Source organism: Leucoraja erinacea, chromosome 3 (assembly GCF_028641065.1).
Source record: "Leucoraja erinacea ecotype New England chromosome 3, Leri_hhj_1, whole genome shotgun sequence".
In the NCBI taxonomy this organism is placed as follows: domain Eukaryota; kingdom Metazoa; phylum Chordata; class Chondrichthyes; order Rajiformes; family Rajidae; genus Leucoraja; species Leucoraja erinaceus.
The window spans coordinates 92,154,708-92,171,356 of NC_073379.1; positions in this window are offsets into that span (position 1 = coordinate 92,154,708).

Below are 16,649 nucleotides of genomic sequence, written 5' to 3' on the forward strand. Positions count from 1 at the left end.
ACTGATTCCTGAGATGTCAAGGACGTGGTCTTATGGATCGAACCCGAAAGACTGGGATAAACAACTCTACTATATACTCTCTAGAAGTGGGTGAAATTGTTCGATGGGGATCTTATAGCCCAAATTATGAAAATTCTTACAAGGGTATGTGTTCGGCACAGGCTAGAAGGGGCGAGGATGGATGTTTCCGTGCGATTGTTTAGGGATGGTCCAGGACAAGGGGTCACAGCTTAAGGAACAAAGGGGATCAAATCATCTATAGAAAAATGGACAGGCGAGATGAGGTCGAGACCCTTTTTTCAGACTGAACAATTAGAGTACTGAATCTAGGTGGAGGGGAACTTAAATGTCCCCACAGCCATGATAGAAACAGGCCACTTCATGAAGCAAAAATATTTAAGAGAAGGAGTGTAGATGTGGCCCTTGTGGCTAAGAAGGGATCAGGGGAGCAGGATGTTTTGAGAGAAGGGTGTGTACAGGATACTGTCGTTAAGGATGAGAGAGAAATGATCATATTGAATGGCGGTGCAGGCTCGAAAAGGGCCGAATTCATGCCTTGGGTTGCACCACTGATTTCTATGAGGTCTATGTTCCTCTATACATTTGGCCCCATCCTGGCAACAGAGGAGTCTGAGGATGACATGTCAGTGTTGGAATGAGAAGGGAAAGTGAATTCAGTTGGCTTGCGACCAGAAGCTCCAGATGGCCACCGCAGAGAGCACACTGGTGCTCGACAAAGTCTGTGTAGAGGAATCCATATAGCGAGCACCAAATGCAATTAATGAAGTTGAAGGAGGTGCACTTGAATGGCAGCCTCACCTGGAAGAGCAATGTAGGTCACTGGATGGAGACGAGGCACAGATGGAGACACAGGTCGTACGTACATCTCTTGCAGTTACAGGGGAAAGTGCCTGTGGAGGAAGAGGGAAGGATGAGTGAACTAGGGAATCGCAGAGAGAGTGATCCCTGTGGAAAGCAGAAAGGGGGAGGAGGAAATAGAAACATAGAAACATAGAAAATAGGTGCAGGAGTAGGCCATTTGGCCCTTCGAGCCTGCACTGCCATTCAATATGATCATGGCTGATCATCCAACTCAGTATCCTGTACCTGCCTTCTCTCCATACACCCTGATCCCTTTAGCCACAAGGGCCACATCTAACTCCCTCTTAAATATAGCCAATGAACTGGCCTCAACTGCATTCTGTGGCAGAGAATTCCAGATGTGACTGGTGCTGTGATCATGTTGTAACTGTACCTCTGTCACGTTCTCTCTCCTTCTTATTGACCCAGTTCCTCTCATTGGCACCAGAATTCGATAATTCCCAAGTCCAGCAACCAGTTTATTTCCCTTTCCCCCATCCATTGCATCTGCCCTTCACCCACAAACTCCCTCCATTGGTACCCCCATCCCCAATTCCACTTCCCATCTGCCACCATCCCTCCCTTGTTTGCCTCCACTCTTCAGTTTGTCTTCCTCTCAGACTCCATATTCTGTAGCACTTTGTTGTTTCTACCTCTCAGCCTCTGTCACTACCTCCACCCTTCCCATCCCGGTCTGCCAATTAGCCCCTCCTCACCTGCTAACTCATGCCCCACTCTTTCCCTCACCTCTTTACACCCACAATCTCCCCTCTATTCTTGCAGTCCAGAGGAAGTGTCATGAACCAAAATATCAACTATCCATTTCCTTCCACTGCCCTCAACCCATTGAGTACCTCCAGTGATTTGTTTTTCACTATTCAATGCTCCTCACGGTATGGTGAATAACCTATGAAGTCCATTTCCAAATGAGTTTATTTCAGTTGATATTCAAAGAAGCATTATTAAAAAATGCTCTTTTGTTAATCAGTCAACCAAAAGTGGCATTTGATTTTGCAGTTCAAATCGAATCTATCGTTATTTTCTCTGTTAAGTACACATTGATCTATTTATGAAACTTCTTTTATTTTCATATTGCTAATATTTTTGGACCTTTTTCTTTTTATATTTTATTATTCCTGGACCCTCTTTCCAAAGTGCTTGCATTATTCCATTTGTGTTGACCACATCAATGTGTCATGAGGAACCATTCCAAGATTAGATCAATAGGATCACCGTCAACTTGAATGATACTACAGTCATTCATTTAAGTAGTGGTTTTATTATCCATTGAATGATAATTATTTGAACCAGACAAAATGTACTGCATTAAGTAGCCAGGGCATTTATTAGTGCTGCTTATGACATTTCATGCATTTTACTGCAGGCCCAACTCAATGGTAAATGAGGTGCTAATTGCGACAAAGGTTAGAAAGGCAGTGCAACCAAACCAAGAGCGGAACTCGCTATCAAAACATGGAGGGGACGGGGGGGGACACAATTTTTGACAGCCGCACGCGCATACGCACAGTCACACACACGCGCGAGGCTTCGGAGGCTCAATCTCAACTCTGCCTGTCTCACCGGGTTAATTACAGCCCTGTCTGGACTGACGGGACATCAATGCTGCTTCTCCGCGCTGGCCATATTTCCCGTAAGTCCAGGGAGGTTAACCTGGCGGGACAGGCAGAGTCTGACTCCCGACCTCTCTGGTGGGGGGGGGCACTCGGGACAGCGTTGGAGACCCGGCTGGGATCGATCCTGCCTGCGGATGAGGCGCAGGTCTGTGCCACGTCTCCCTCCTCCAATCGCCGCACTCTATCCTCAGGCCCCCCCCCACTCCTCCCTCCTCCAATCATCGCGCCCTCGATCACCAATCCCACCCCCACTGCCTCGCAGAAAGCAGAGATTTTAAAATCGGGATCACAAAAAAACTTGTGGGGATGTCCCCCACCTCTCACAATATTTGCCCCCCCCCCGGGTTTTCCGCCCCTGCCCCAAACGTACATACACAACAGTGGTCTGAGTCCCAGTTGTTCAAAGTTTCAAAGATCTAAATACAAAACGATAAACTTACAAGCAAATTTTTTATTGTACCTTTCGAGCAGTTTTGGCCTGCTTGATAATAATCAAGAAAAGCACGAGACAGCATAAAGGGACAGTTGGTCAAAAAGCACGTGGGATTTTAACGGAATAAACCCTTTTTCTGTGAACTGCTGACCAGACGAGAAAGTAACGCACTGCCTCCAGCTGTTCTCTTATGGGAATGAAATTTGTTACAGTAGCTTTGAATCTCACACAATGATGCAGGCACCAGAAGGACTTGACTTGCTCAAAATGACGAGCAAACGTATTATTTCCAATCCTCTTTAAAAAACGGTAGGTTAATTCATTCTATCAACAATGGTCTGAAAAGCAAAATGAAAAATTGGATTTTTATCTTTTGCTAAATGTTATGATTGATGGAGATACTAACATATCCAATCATAAATTGATGGTAGCTATATATTTGCATTCCATCTATAAAACTAGCTGTCTCCTTTGCCTGTCATGGTGTTTGGTTTGATGGACTTTTGCCACCTGTGGCCTGGACAGGGTCAGCACTCAAGTGTTTTTGAATTTCATTTCCTGGGCCATTGAAATGGCAAGCCTACTGGAAGTGTCACCTCAACCATGTCAATCCTATTGCTAGCCAGGCTGCTGGATACTGAAGACGAGAGATCCAGTCCATGCAGTATGGCCCCCTTGAAATTACTCTTTCTGTTAGTTCCCCTAAAAATTCTGAAGGTCAAATCTGTGTCGCCCCTTACTGCCAGCTTCACGAGTGACACATAGCTCCTTGTAAACAACATTGTGCAACTGAAGGGTCGGTAACAACCTCCGTAATTTGTTTGATTCGTTAACCAATGTATACTGAAATTGCAATCCCAGAACTGGAAATGCCTTTAAAAACTTAGGGGCAATGTAAAAGAGGTGAAAACTCAATTGGTGAGACGCCCTCCTCTCATTCAATTTTAGTGTATTATTGTCACGTGACCGAGGTACAGTAAATAGCGATGTTACAATACCTACCTTCAGCAGCGCTGCAGTTCTGCCACTGGCCGTGTGCGCGACTTTGGTACCTTGGGGGGGGGGATTAAAATGCCATTTTCTCCTGCCTGTCACAGTCGAACTTTCTCAGACTGTTCAACTGCTGCAGAAAAATTGTTCCGACTTCCGTTCTCGGAAGTTTTTTTTAAATCGTGGGACAATTTAAACCCTGGAGTAAAATAAAAAGCTACTTCTAACGCCATCATCGCCGACAATGGACGGATCTCATGTAGGGGACAAAACATAAGGCTTCTTAGGATGACTTTAATCCAAATTCAATTGGCGAAAATGTGATTTTAATAATAATAATAATAAATTTTATTTATGGGCGCCTTTCAAGAGTCTCAAGGATACCTTACAAAAATTTAGCAGGTAGAGGAAAAACATGTAAGGGGAATGAAATAAATAGTAGAGACATGACTAGTATACAAAGTAAATACAGAATTCAATACAAAAACACAGTATGAGGCAATTAATGCACAGATGAAAAGGGACAGCACGTGGGGCTAAAGATAGGCAGAGGTGAAGAGATGGGTCTTGAGGCAGGACTGGAAGATGATGAGGGACACGGAATTGCAGATCAGTTGGGGGAGGGAGTTCCAGAGCCTGGGAGCTGCCCTGGAGAAGGCTCTGTCCCCAAAACTGCGGAGGTTGGACGTGGATGGAGAGGAGACCGGCTGATGTGGATCTGAGGGACCGTGAGGGTTGATAGGGGGAGAGGAGGTCAGTGAGATATGGGGGGGGCCAGATGGTGGAGGGTTTTGTAGGTGAGGATCAGGATTTTGCAGGTGATCCGGTAGGAGATGGAAGCCAGTGAAGTTGTTTGAGGACTAGAGTGATGTGATGCCAGGATTTGGTATGGGTGATGAGTCGGGCGGCTGCGTTCTGGACCTGTTGGAGTCGGTTGATGTAGGTGGAGCTGATGCCAAGGAGAAGTGAGTTGCAATAGTCCAGTCGGGATGAGATGAAGGCATGGATGAGTCTTTCAGCCCCATACGAACCGGCAGTGTTTTTCCTGCCGATATGGGGTTCAAATTCACTGCAGCCGCAACGTTCCAATCGATCGCTTTCCACAAAAACCCACTCGCAAGATGATTAAAATGCCCATTAACTTACGGGAATTAAACATTAAATTCCTTCCATTTGGCCTATAAATTCATGACAATGAGATTTAAAAATCATGTTATATTGTGAATTCTTGCGTGAATGGTATTTGGACACTTAGGCTATTTAAAAATGTTAACCTTTTCTTAAGAAATAAATAGATGTTTAGATGTAGTAATTAAATTGTGTAATTAGTAAATTGTGTAAAAGGTTGAACAAGTTAGGGCTTTATTCTTTGGACCGCAGAAGGTTAAGGGGGGACTTGATAGAGGTCTTTAAAATGATGAGAGGGATAGACAGAGTTGACGTGGATAAGCTTTTCCCACTGAGAGTAGGGAAGATTCAAACAAGGGGACATGACTTGAGAATTAAGGGACAGAAGTTTAGGGGTAACATGAGGTGGAACTTCTTTACTCAGAGAGTGGTGGCTGTGTGGAATGAGCTTCCAGTGAAGGTGGTGGAGGCAGGTTCGTATTCATCATTTAAAAATAAATTGGATAGTTATATGGACGGGAAAGGAATGGAGGGTTATGGTCTGAGTGCAGGTATATGGGACTAGGGGAGATTATGTGTTCGGCATGGACTAGAAGGGTCGAGATGGCCTGTTTCCGTGCTGTAATTGTTATATGGTTATATGGTTATATGGTTAGCTACAATTAGGTAACGAATTATATGCTTTAATTTCAGGTCATCGAAGCAAGATTGTTTCATATTTGTTTCAGAATGCTTCAATCTATAATAACTGAAAATTTCATTCAGTTCTCTTAATTTTGAAGAAAGTTATGAGCTTTTGACTGTCCTCGATCACAGCTTTTGAGTTAAGTCAATGGAAAAGCAATAGGGAACAAGGTGCTAATTTCAGAGTATGAAAATGGCCATAACTTTTTTAATACTGAAAATATGAAAGTGAATTAGGTGTCAAATTAAACTTCTTTTTATGCTTTACCTGTTGGGGTAAATTGCAGACTTGATTTTTTAAATCTCAAAATTTTGTAACATTGCTACTTTTTGTTGTGTGCTATCCAGTCAGCATAAAGACTATAACATATAACATATAACAATTACAGCACGGAAACAGGCCATCTCGGCCCTACAAGTCCGTGCCGAACAACTTTTATCCCTTAGTCCCACCTGCCTGCACTCATACCATAACCCTCCATTCTCTTCTCATCCATATGCCTATCCAATTTATTTTTAAATGATACCAACAAACCTGCCTCCACCACTTCCACTGGAAGCTCATTCCACACCGCTACCACTCTCTGAGTAAAGAAGTTCCCCCTCATGTTACCCCTAAACTTCTGTCCCTTAATTCTGAAGTCATGTCCCCTTGTTTGAATCTTCCCTATTCTCAAAGGGAAAAGCTTGTCCACATCAACTCTGTCTATCCCTCTCATCATTTTAAAGACCTCTATCAAGTCCCCCTTAACCTTCTGCGCTCCAGAGAATAAAGCCCTAACTTATTCAACCTATCTCTGTAACTTAGTTGTTGAAACCCAGGCAAACAGTCTAGTAAATCTGACATCTCTATACTCTCTCTAAATTGTACACCATACTCCAGATTTTGCCTGCCTTGTCCAATGACATCCATATAGACTATACCTGATTATAATTGGGTCAAACAATGACCAAAAGGATATGTACACCATAGGTAAAGTCCGATTAAAGATAGGTCGAAGGTCTCCAAGGGGTAGATGGGAGGTCAGAACTGCTCCATAGTTAGTGAGAGGACGGTTCAGTAACCTGATAACAATGGGGAATAAACTGCCCCTGCATCTGGAAGGGAGATCAGTTTCCAATTTCCAAGGGCAAATGCAAATTTGTTGGCTGAAGGAAACTTTCAATACATGAGCCGATGGAATCCCGGTCAGCAGTGGAAGTGCCATTACTGTTCATTCTCCTCAGACTGAAGAATCTTTTGGGAACAAATCTATCGTAACATTTAAAACCAAAGTATCCATCAACATTTCAACACGTACAGAAACTTGGCTTGTAAATTTGCAGATAATGATAAATTATTTCCAGTTTTAACTTATTTTAAAGTTATTTGGTGAGAAATGGCACAGTGGTGCAGTTGGTAGAGCTGCTGCCTCACAGCACCAGAGACCTGGGTTCAATCCTGACCTTGGGTGTTGTCAACATGGAGTTTGCACAAACACCCTATGACCAGGCACAGAAATCGCTATCAAAGCATGTGTGTGTGTGTGTGTGCGCAATTTCACACACACGCACACACACACACACACACACACACACACACACACACACACACACACACACACACACACACACACCAGCGAGGCTTCGGAGGCTTCAGCCATGGGCCCTGTGGACGGTAATTACTGGTACGACGGCCCAGGCTTACGGCCAGCGCGGAGAAGCTGTGCTAGCTCCACGGCTCAGGACTGGTGTCCCGTCAGTCCAGGCAGGGCTGTAGGTTAACCAGGCGAGAAAGGCAGAGTTGAGTGGGACACCAGTCCGGAGCCATGGAGCTAGCGTTGCCTGTCCGCGCTGGCTGTAAGCCTGGGTCGTCGTTCCCGTAAGTCCAGGCAGGGTTGTAGGTTAACCTGGTGGGCCAGGCAGAGTTGAAGGTGAACAAAAATGCTGGAGAAACTCAGTGGGTGAGGCAGCATTTATGGAGCGAAGGAAATAGGCAAAGTTTCGGGTCGAAACCTTTCATCAGTCTGAAGAAGGGTCTCGACCCAAAGCGTTGCCTATTTCCTTTGCTCCTTAGATGCTGCCACACCCACTGAGTTTCTCCAGCATTTTTGTCTACCTTCGATTTTTCCAGCATCTGCAGTTCCTTCTTAAACAGGTAGAGTTGAGCTGGGTTTAGCGCTGCTTTTCTGCGCTGGCTGTGGGCCTGGGGGCACCACTCCCATCTGACTCCCGACGTCTCTGGCCACCCCCGTGCATGGGAGGGGGGGGCATTCAGGTGAGGACGGGGATGGTCCAGTGGCAGTTCTTCAGCGATTGCAGCGCCGGAGACCCGGGATCGACCCTGGCTGCGGATGAGGCGCAGGTCTGTGTCCAAGGATGCCGAGAGTGTTTTTCGCTTGTGACCCGATGACCTGAGCATGCAATTCAAGCTCTGCTCTATGATCTTTGCTCCACGGACGTCTCCCTCCTCCAATCACTGCGCTCTATCCTCAGTCCCACCCCCCCCTACTTCCGCTTCTGACCGACACCTCCCTCCTCCAATCATCGCGCTGAATCATCATGTCCTGTCCCCATTGCCTGCTGACCGATGTCTCTCTCATCCAATCGGTGCCCTCGATCATCAGTCCCACCTCCACTGTCTCGCGGTAAGCGGAGATTTCACCGAGTTTTAAAATCCGGATTACACACAAAACGGGCGGTGTAAATAAGCAAATTGCGCATTCTGGAGTTCAAATTCATCTTTAATTTAAAGATAGTATAGCGGTACAGCAGGCTGTTAGTTGTTAGTTCATCGTTGCCGCTTCCAAGATTGACCAGTGTAGGAAGTGGGTGTTAGTGTAAAGCATACAGTAAGGTGGGGTTAGTGATGCTATTTCTACTATGATTGGTTCACATGTAATAATCAATCTACAGGCGGGATCGTCCCCTACCTCTCAAACCAGGGGGGGACACGTGTGTCCCCTGGCCCTCCCCCCCCCCCGGGATTTCCGCCACAGCCTATGACTGCCTGGTGTTCCTCAGGTGCTCTGGTCTCCACTCACAGCCCAAAATCGTGTAGGTTTGCAGATTAATTGGCCTCTGTAAATTGCCCCTAATTTCTTGGTCTCTTGGTCCTCCGAAATATTCCAAATGGAATTTAAACTGGAGGTGGATGAGTAGGGAGTGAGTGGGAAAGTGGGATAACATAGAAATAGTGTGAGTGAGTGATCGCTGGTTAGCAGGGTGGGCTGCAAGGGCCCATTTCCATGCTGTATCTCTAAACTAAACTAAACCAAACTAATGTATCAGTATATCAGAGGCTGGGCCTTCCCAAAGTCACATGGCCTGGAGTTCCTTCCTTCATATGAGGAGGCAACAACAGGCAAGCACTCCTAATGCGGCCCTCCTGGGTCTACCTTAATATCAACAAAAAAAGTTAAACGCTCATCAGTAGTGTCCAATGGTCCAATTAATGATTGGTGGTTAAGTCACTGTAAACCCATAATGTTGTATGAATTATGCTTTGCCAGTTTTTGTTGAACAAGCACAGCCAATGTGCTCCTAATTAACATATAGAAAAGTCCAGCTCTGTTTCACTTGGGCTGGCAGGGAATTAATCTTCCATGTGTATTTTCTCCTTCTTATGTGATAGACAGTAAAAAGTGTTACGAAGCTTTATTAAAAATGTCTCATTTTGACTCGGAGCCAAGAAGGCTTTTAAGAAAATGCGATTTGAATATTGAATATATAATCAAGAACTCTTCCTTTTAGTTTTAATTGGAACATCACAAATCAAAAGCACTGAAAACTACAGAAACATTATAACAATATTCTACAGCAGCCACAAAGAAATTGATTTTGATTTCTGATCATAAAATACAAAGTAGTGCTAAAAGGAATGAGTAACAAATTAGAATATTTGAAAAGGGGGTGTATCTGGCCCATAGAATTTACCTCACTGACTTCTTGGATTCCTCTGTCTGACTCTCCAGGATCTACATGACATGTCATAAGGTCATAAGTGATAGGAGAAAATTAGGCCATTCGGCCCATCAAGTCTACTCCGCCATTCAATCACGGCTGATCTATTTCTCCCTCCTAACCCCATTCACCTGCCTTCTACCAATAATCCCTGATACCCGTACTAATCAAGTATCTATCTATCTCTACCTTAAAAATATCCACTTACTTGGACTCCACCGCCTTCTGTGGCAAAGAATTCCACAGATTCACCGCCGTCTGACTAAAGAAATTTCTCATCATCTCCTTCCTAAAATAACATTCTTTAATTCTGAGGCGATGACCTCTAGTCCTAGACTCTCCCACTCCCACAAACATCCTCTCCACATCCACTCTATCCAAGCCTTTCAGTATTCTGTATGTTACAATGAGGTCCCCCCTCATTCTTCTAAACTCCAGCGAGCACAGGCCCAGTGCCGACCAATGCTCATCATAGATTATGCTCATTCAAAGAATCAAGCATGCTTGCTGATATCATTTCATAGCAATGTTACAAAATTTTGAGATTTAAAAAATCAAGTCTGTAATTGATCCCATCAGATAAAACATAAAAAGAAGTTTAATTTGACACCTAATTCACTTTCATAACTTCAGTATTAAAAAAAGTTATGGCCATTTTCATACTCGGAAATTAGCATCTTGTTCCCTAGTGCTTTTTCATTGACTTAACACAAAAGCTGTGATCGAGAACAGTCAAAAGCCCATAACTTTCTTAAAAATTAAGAGAACTGAAAGAAATGTTCAGTTATTATAGATTGAAGCATTTTGAAACAAATATGAAACAATCTTACTTAGATGACTTGAAATTAAAGCATAAAATTAGTTAGTTACCTAATTGTAGCTAATTACAAAATTCAATTACTAGATCTAAACATCTATCGATTTCTTAAGAATAGATTACCATTTTTAAATAGCCTAAGGGTCCAAATAACATTCACACAAGAATTCACAATTTAACATAATTTTAAAATCTCATTGTCATGGGTTTATAGGCCAAATGGAAGGAATAATACCTGTAAATTAATGGTCATTTAAATCAGCTTGCGAGTGGGTTTTTCTGGAACACGACCATTTGGAATGTTGCGTTTGCAGTGATTTAATCCCCCATATCGGCAGCAAAAACATTGCTGGTTCGTACGGGGAAAAAAATCACCGTTTCGCAACTTAAAATGTGAATTAAATGCATCTTAAGAAACACTTTTATACATATAAATAAACTACTTTATTTTACCTGTCCCCTACATAAAATTTGTCCCCGTTGACGGCTTCAGAAGCTGATTTTAAAATCACTCCAGCGATTAACTTGTTGGGCGATTTTAATAAAAAAACACACAGAACGGCCGTCGGAACGATTCTTTAACAAAAGCTCGCACTCCAAAAAAATATAATCCAGGACCAGGTCGGAGAAAACCGCGTTTTAACCACGCCCCCCCCCCCAAACGCGCCAAAATCACGCACATGGCCAGAGGCAGAATTGCAGTGCTACTGAAGGTAAGTATTGTAACATACCTACATTTCATCATTCACATTTGTGCACTTGGTATTTCAAAGGAAAAGAGGAGGTCAAAAAGACGGAATCTCAAGATTCCAGGAAAATATTTCTGTTTACTGGTGGGTTTGGAAGAAAAGTATAAATCAAATGAATTTTAGGCTGTTGCTTGAGAAACCCAAGGTCATCCAGCTGCAACTCCTGTTCCCACACACAGTCTGTCAGGACCTGCAGCTGAGCACACTACCCACTGGTGTATTCCTCAAGGACACTGGAGGTTTCCTTGATCTTCCCCATCCTACAGGAGAAGCATACCACAACTGGTGAGAAGAAAGACCTTACCTTATCTTACCTTTGCATCCCCTCAGCCTCCACATAGAAGCCTGAGCTTTATCACTTCCGAAGCAAGCATAGCACTTCACCTTAACACAGCCTCAATCAAAATGGCCCAAATGGCCACTCCTCTCGCATTTGCCTCTTTTTATGCACCATTACAAACAGTCACCCCCCGTAACGGTTGCTTTTACAGTACATATACCGTGCTGCTCCTCTTCTTAGCTGCTCCCTCACTGTTGAAACTGACCTCGATGAAAAAATTGGTGATTACGATTGTGAATAGCTTGGACCCAAGCATTGATCGTTGTGGAACACCACCAGTCACCGCCTGTCAACTAGAGAAAGGTCAGTTTATGTCTATATTTTGTTTTTTGTCCGACATGAGCTCTCAATCCACATTAATATATTAGCCTCATTCAATGTGCTCTAACCTTGTTGATGAACCTCTTCTGCAGGACCTTTGTGAAAGCCTTCTGAAAATCCAAAGAAATCCCATCCATTGCCTCCTGCTTATCGATTCTACTCATCACATTCTTAACAAACTCCAATGGATAAGACAAAAATAACATTTCTTTCAAAAATCCTTGATGACTGATCAATGTTATTATTATTTTCAATGTGTTCTGTCATTACATAATTTTTTAGTGTTATGGCTTTATCAGGTTCTGAAAACTTTAAATATATTTGTCTCAAAGTGTAATCCCTTTAAGTGTCCTTTATCTAACTTGAAATATTGAGGCATTTTAATGTTACTTTGCAACTTCATAAACTATGTTCATATTTGAAAATTAATACTTTATAGTCATGTTAAAGAATAATGTTAAAATAGATTAAAATGGTAGTATTGGGTCTGATCATATTTGGCCATTGGTTCTGTAGATGCCTGTAGGCTGTCAGCATTCATCTGCTCAGATCTGACTTCCATGTCGACATATTGCAATCCATAATAACATCATTGATATACAGAGGATCTTGGAGTCCATGACCATAGCTCTCTGAAGGTGGCAACACAAGTAGACAGAATATGGATTGCTTGACTTCATTGATTGGGGCCTTGTCAGAAAGTCACAATGCAGCTTTATAGGACTTTGGTTAGGCTGCATTTGGAGTATTGTTTAAAAAATAGACACATGTAGCTGGAGTACCTCAGTGAGTCAGGCAGCATCCCTGGAAAACATGAAGAGGTGAAAAGGTCATTACCCTTCTTCAGACCCAAAGATCTCAGATCTCCTTTTCATCAGACATGCTGCTTGACCCACTGAGTTGCTGTATTTCAGCTCATTGGGTTCTTTTGTGTAAACCAGCATCTGTACTTCCTTGTTTCTACATTTTGCAGTATTGTGTGCGATTCTAGTCGCTCCATTATAGGAAGGATATGGAGCCTTTGGGTGAGGGTGTAGAAGATGTTTGCCAGAATGCTGCCTGGATTAGAGAGCATTAGCTACAAGGAGAGATTGGACAAACATGGATTAATTTCTCTGCGGCCTCGGATGCTGCAGGAGACCTGATGGAAGTACAGAAAATTATAAGAGGCAAGGATAGGATAAATAGACAGTATATTTTACCCAAGGTGGAAATGCCCTGGACTAGAAGCAATAGGTTTAAGGAATGAGAGGCAATGTTAAAAGGAGGTGTGTGGGACATTTTTTTACATAGTGTTGCGTGCCTCAAATACACGGCCAGGAGTGGTGGTGGAGGCATATACATGGTGGCATTTTAGAGGCTTTTAAATAAACACAGGGAAATGCAAGGAACAGTGGAACATGGATCACAAAACAAAGGAAATCAGTTTAACTTGTATCATCTACGGCATGGACATTGAGACTTATGGGCCTGTTCCTGTGCTCTATTGTTCTATATTCTAGGTTAGTTTGGTTTCATTTATTATTGTCACATGGACAATGAAAAGCTTTTTGTTGCGTGCTATCCAGTCAAATAAATAACTGTATAAGATAACAATCAAGCAGTCGACAGTGTACAGTTAAGGGTCAAGGGTCTGTTGAAATAAAGATTTTAAAGAGCGGAACGATTGTAATGTATGATAACAGCTCCTCTTCTGGGACCAGAATGCAAAGAGTCGCCTGTCACCACTGACACCATCTACGTTTTATATGTTAGAGAAAAAATGGACAATCTACCAGCACATTTGACTTTCCAGACTGGCAAAGAACACTAATGTAGGAATTTCTCAAAATTACTAGAGTTTGTAATATGATTATCCACAAGATTTTTCCGCACTGTAAAGCTGGCTAAGTGCAATGGAATTTATGACCCCCCATCTACACAGCAAATGGGGGTACAGCTTTCCAAGCACAAGAAGAAACACCCCAGCTGTCAGATGGATAGACAACTCCATGAATGGCAATGGTGTTATATGCACAGAAAAAGGGAAGTGCTAACTGTGGGGTATAACACAGCAATGTTATTTATTATTTTTATTTTATTTTATTATTTATTTCGAACAGAATAAAAGAATAAAAAGCAAGTGTGAAACAGCATACAAAAATCAAAACAAGAATATTTATAAAGTGTCATAAACAATATCTATAAATAAATGAAATCGTATGTCCGAAAAGGAGCAGGAAGTAGCCAAAGCTTATTATGTTGAATGTAGAGTAAATTAAACGTTTTGCATGTTTTTTTTGGGGGGGGGGGGTTTAAATGTCAAATAAACGTTATTTTTGAAATTTAAAAATGAAAGCATCAATCCCAGAAAAGACAAAACAAGAATCAAAGACTACAAAGAAAAGTGGCTGAATTGTTGCAAAAATGTAAAAGCTGCATGTAGCAATCGTAATGTGAATACTGTAAAATGTTTAAAATGTTTTGAGTCAGTGAAGCAATTTGGGCTCATTTACTGTTATGTTTAAGAAGGAACTGCAGATGCTGGAAAACCGAAGGTAGACAAAAATGCTCTAGAAACTCAGCGGGTGCAGCAACATCTATGGAGCGAAGAAAATAGGCAACGTTTCGGGCCGAAACCCTTCTTCAGAGCTGATGTATGCCACTTGTCGCCGGGGGGATTCCTGGGGGGGGGGGCGGAAAGAAGAGGGGGGTAAGAGGAGGAGCCTAGGGCTGACAGGGAGAGCTGAGAAGGTGAGGAGGAACAATAAGGGCTATCCCCGGAAATGCGCGGGAGAGTAGGAAGACCAAAGTTAATGTTCATGCCGCTGGGGTATAGACTGCCCAAGCGAAATATGAGGTGCTGCTCCTCCAATTTCCAGTGGTGCTCACTTTGGCCATGGAAGAGGCCAGGACAGAAAGGTCGGATTCGGAATGGGAGGGGGAGTTGAAGTGCTGAACCACCGGGAGGTCAGGTTGGTTAATACGGACCAAGCGGAGATGTTTAGCGAAACGATCGCCAAGCCTACGCTTGTTCTAACCGATGTAGATCAGCTGACATCTAGAGCAACGGATGCAATAGATGAGGTTGGAGGAGGTGCAGGTGAACCTCTGCCACACCTGGAACGACGGCTTGGGTCCTTGAATGGAGTCAAGGGGGGAGGTAAAGGGACAAGTATAGCTTTTCTTGCGGCTCAAGGGAAAGTGCCCGGGGAGGGGGTGGCATGGGTTGGGAAGGGAAGAATTGACCAGGGGGTTACGGAGGGAGGTGGCGGAAAGCAGACAAGGGGGGAGAATGGGAAGATGTGGCGAGTGGTGGGGTCACGTTGGAGGTGGCGAAACTGACGGAGGATTACTTGTATGTGACGGCTAGTGGGGTGGAAGGTGAGGACTAGGGGGACTCTGCCCTTGTTACGAGTGAGGGGATGGGGAGAGAGAGCAATGTTACGGGGTATTGAAGAAACCCTGGTGAGAGCCTCATCTATAGTGGGGGAGAGGAACCCCCGCTCCCTGAAGAATGAGAACGTTTCCGATGCCCTGGTGTGGAACACCTCATCCTGGGAGCAGATGGGAGTAGGGGATGGAATCCTTACAGGAAACAGGGTGGGAAGAAGTGTAGTCTAGATAGCCATAGAAGTCACTGCTGTATAAGATTTTCATTGTGTGCTGTCCCAAACTGAACCATAACTGAGAAGGAGACAGGGACATGAAAGCCATATTCAGGATTTCAGATCAAGCACACAAATCCATGCAACAGACATCACTGAATCGAATTGCGCAGCAAAGACATACTGAAGGGCTGGATACTCATTATTAAGCGAACATATGTTACTTGATATTAATGTTTTGATCACTACTACAAGTACTGACAATACTGAAAAATGATCAATGAATTTCAATCATTAAATGATAATTATAATTGTTCATTTCTTTTTAATTATTGATATATTAAAGCCTACTTAGAAACAGTTCAGATGGCAATTCTTGGGCTTGAAAGATCAATTCAATTGGCCACACTATTGGGACAGGTTTGAGTTTAGTTTATTGTCACTTATACTGAGGTACTGAGTGAAAATGTGTACCTATTCCCCCCCCCCCCCATCTCCCTTCTGTTTTTTGTTTTTTCTGTTTCTTGTTTTTTGTGCTAAATTGTATGTATGCACTGAGTACGAGCAGCTTTCAGTTTCACTGTACATGTATAGTGACAATAAATGGCATATCTATATCTATCTAAAAGTTTTGTTGCGAAACATAGGCTTGTGTGAGCACCGCAGGCAGTGGGTAAGACTCTGGATGGTCTAACACAATGGAGCTATTATGGAACAGTGCCTGAATTCCTTCCTATCAAACCATAAGTAAAATACTTTGCCAGCAGTATGAAGAAATCATTGCAAATTCAAAATCGGGCCCATGAGTGAAGAATGGAAATTAGAATCAGTCTAGAATAGAATGTCATGCAATGAACAGTCTTTCAAATCTGACTCACATCTCATAGAAACATAGAAACATAGAAAATAGGTGCAGGAGTGGGCCCTTCGGCCCTTCGAGCCTGCACCGCCATTCAATATGATCATGGCTGATCATCCAACTCAGTATCCTGTACCTGCCTTCTCTCCATACCCCCTGATCCCTTTAGCCACAAGGGCCACATCTAACTCCCTCTGCATACCAGGAATCTACTCTTATGCTGTACAAAACCAAATTACAGCTGACATAATTAACTGACCGATTCATTTTGTTGTTTTTCATAAAATGATTAAGTATTGCGGAA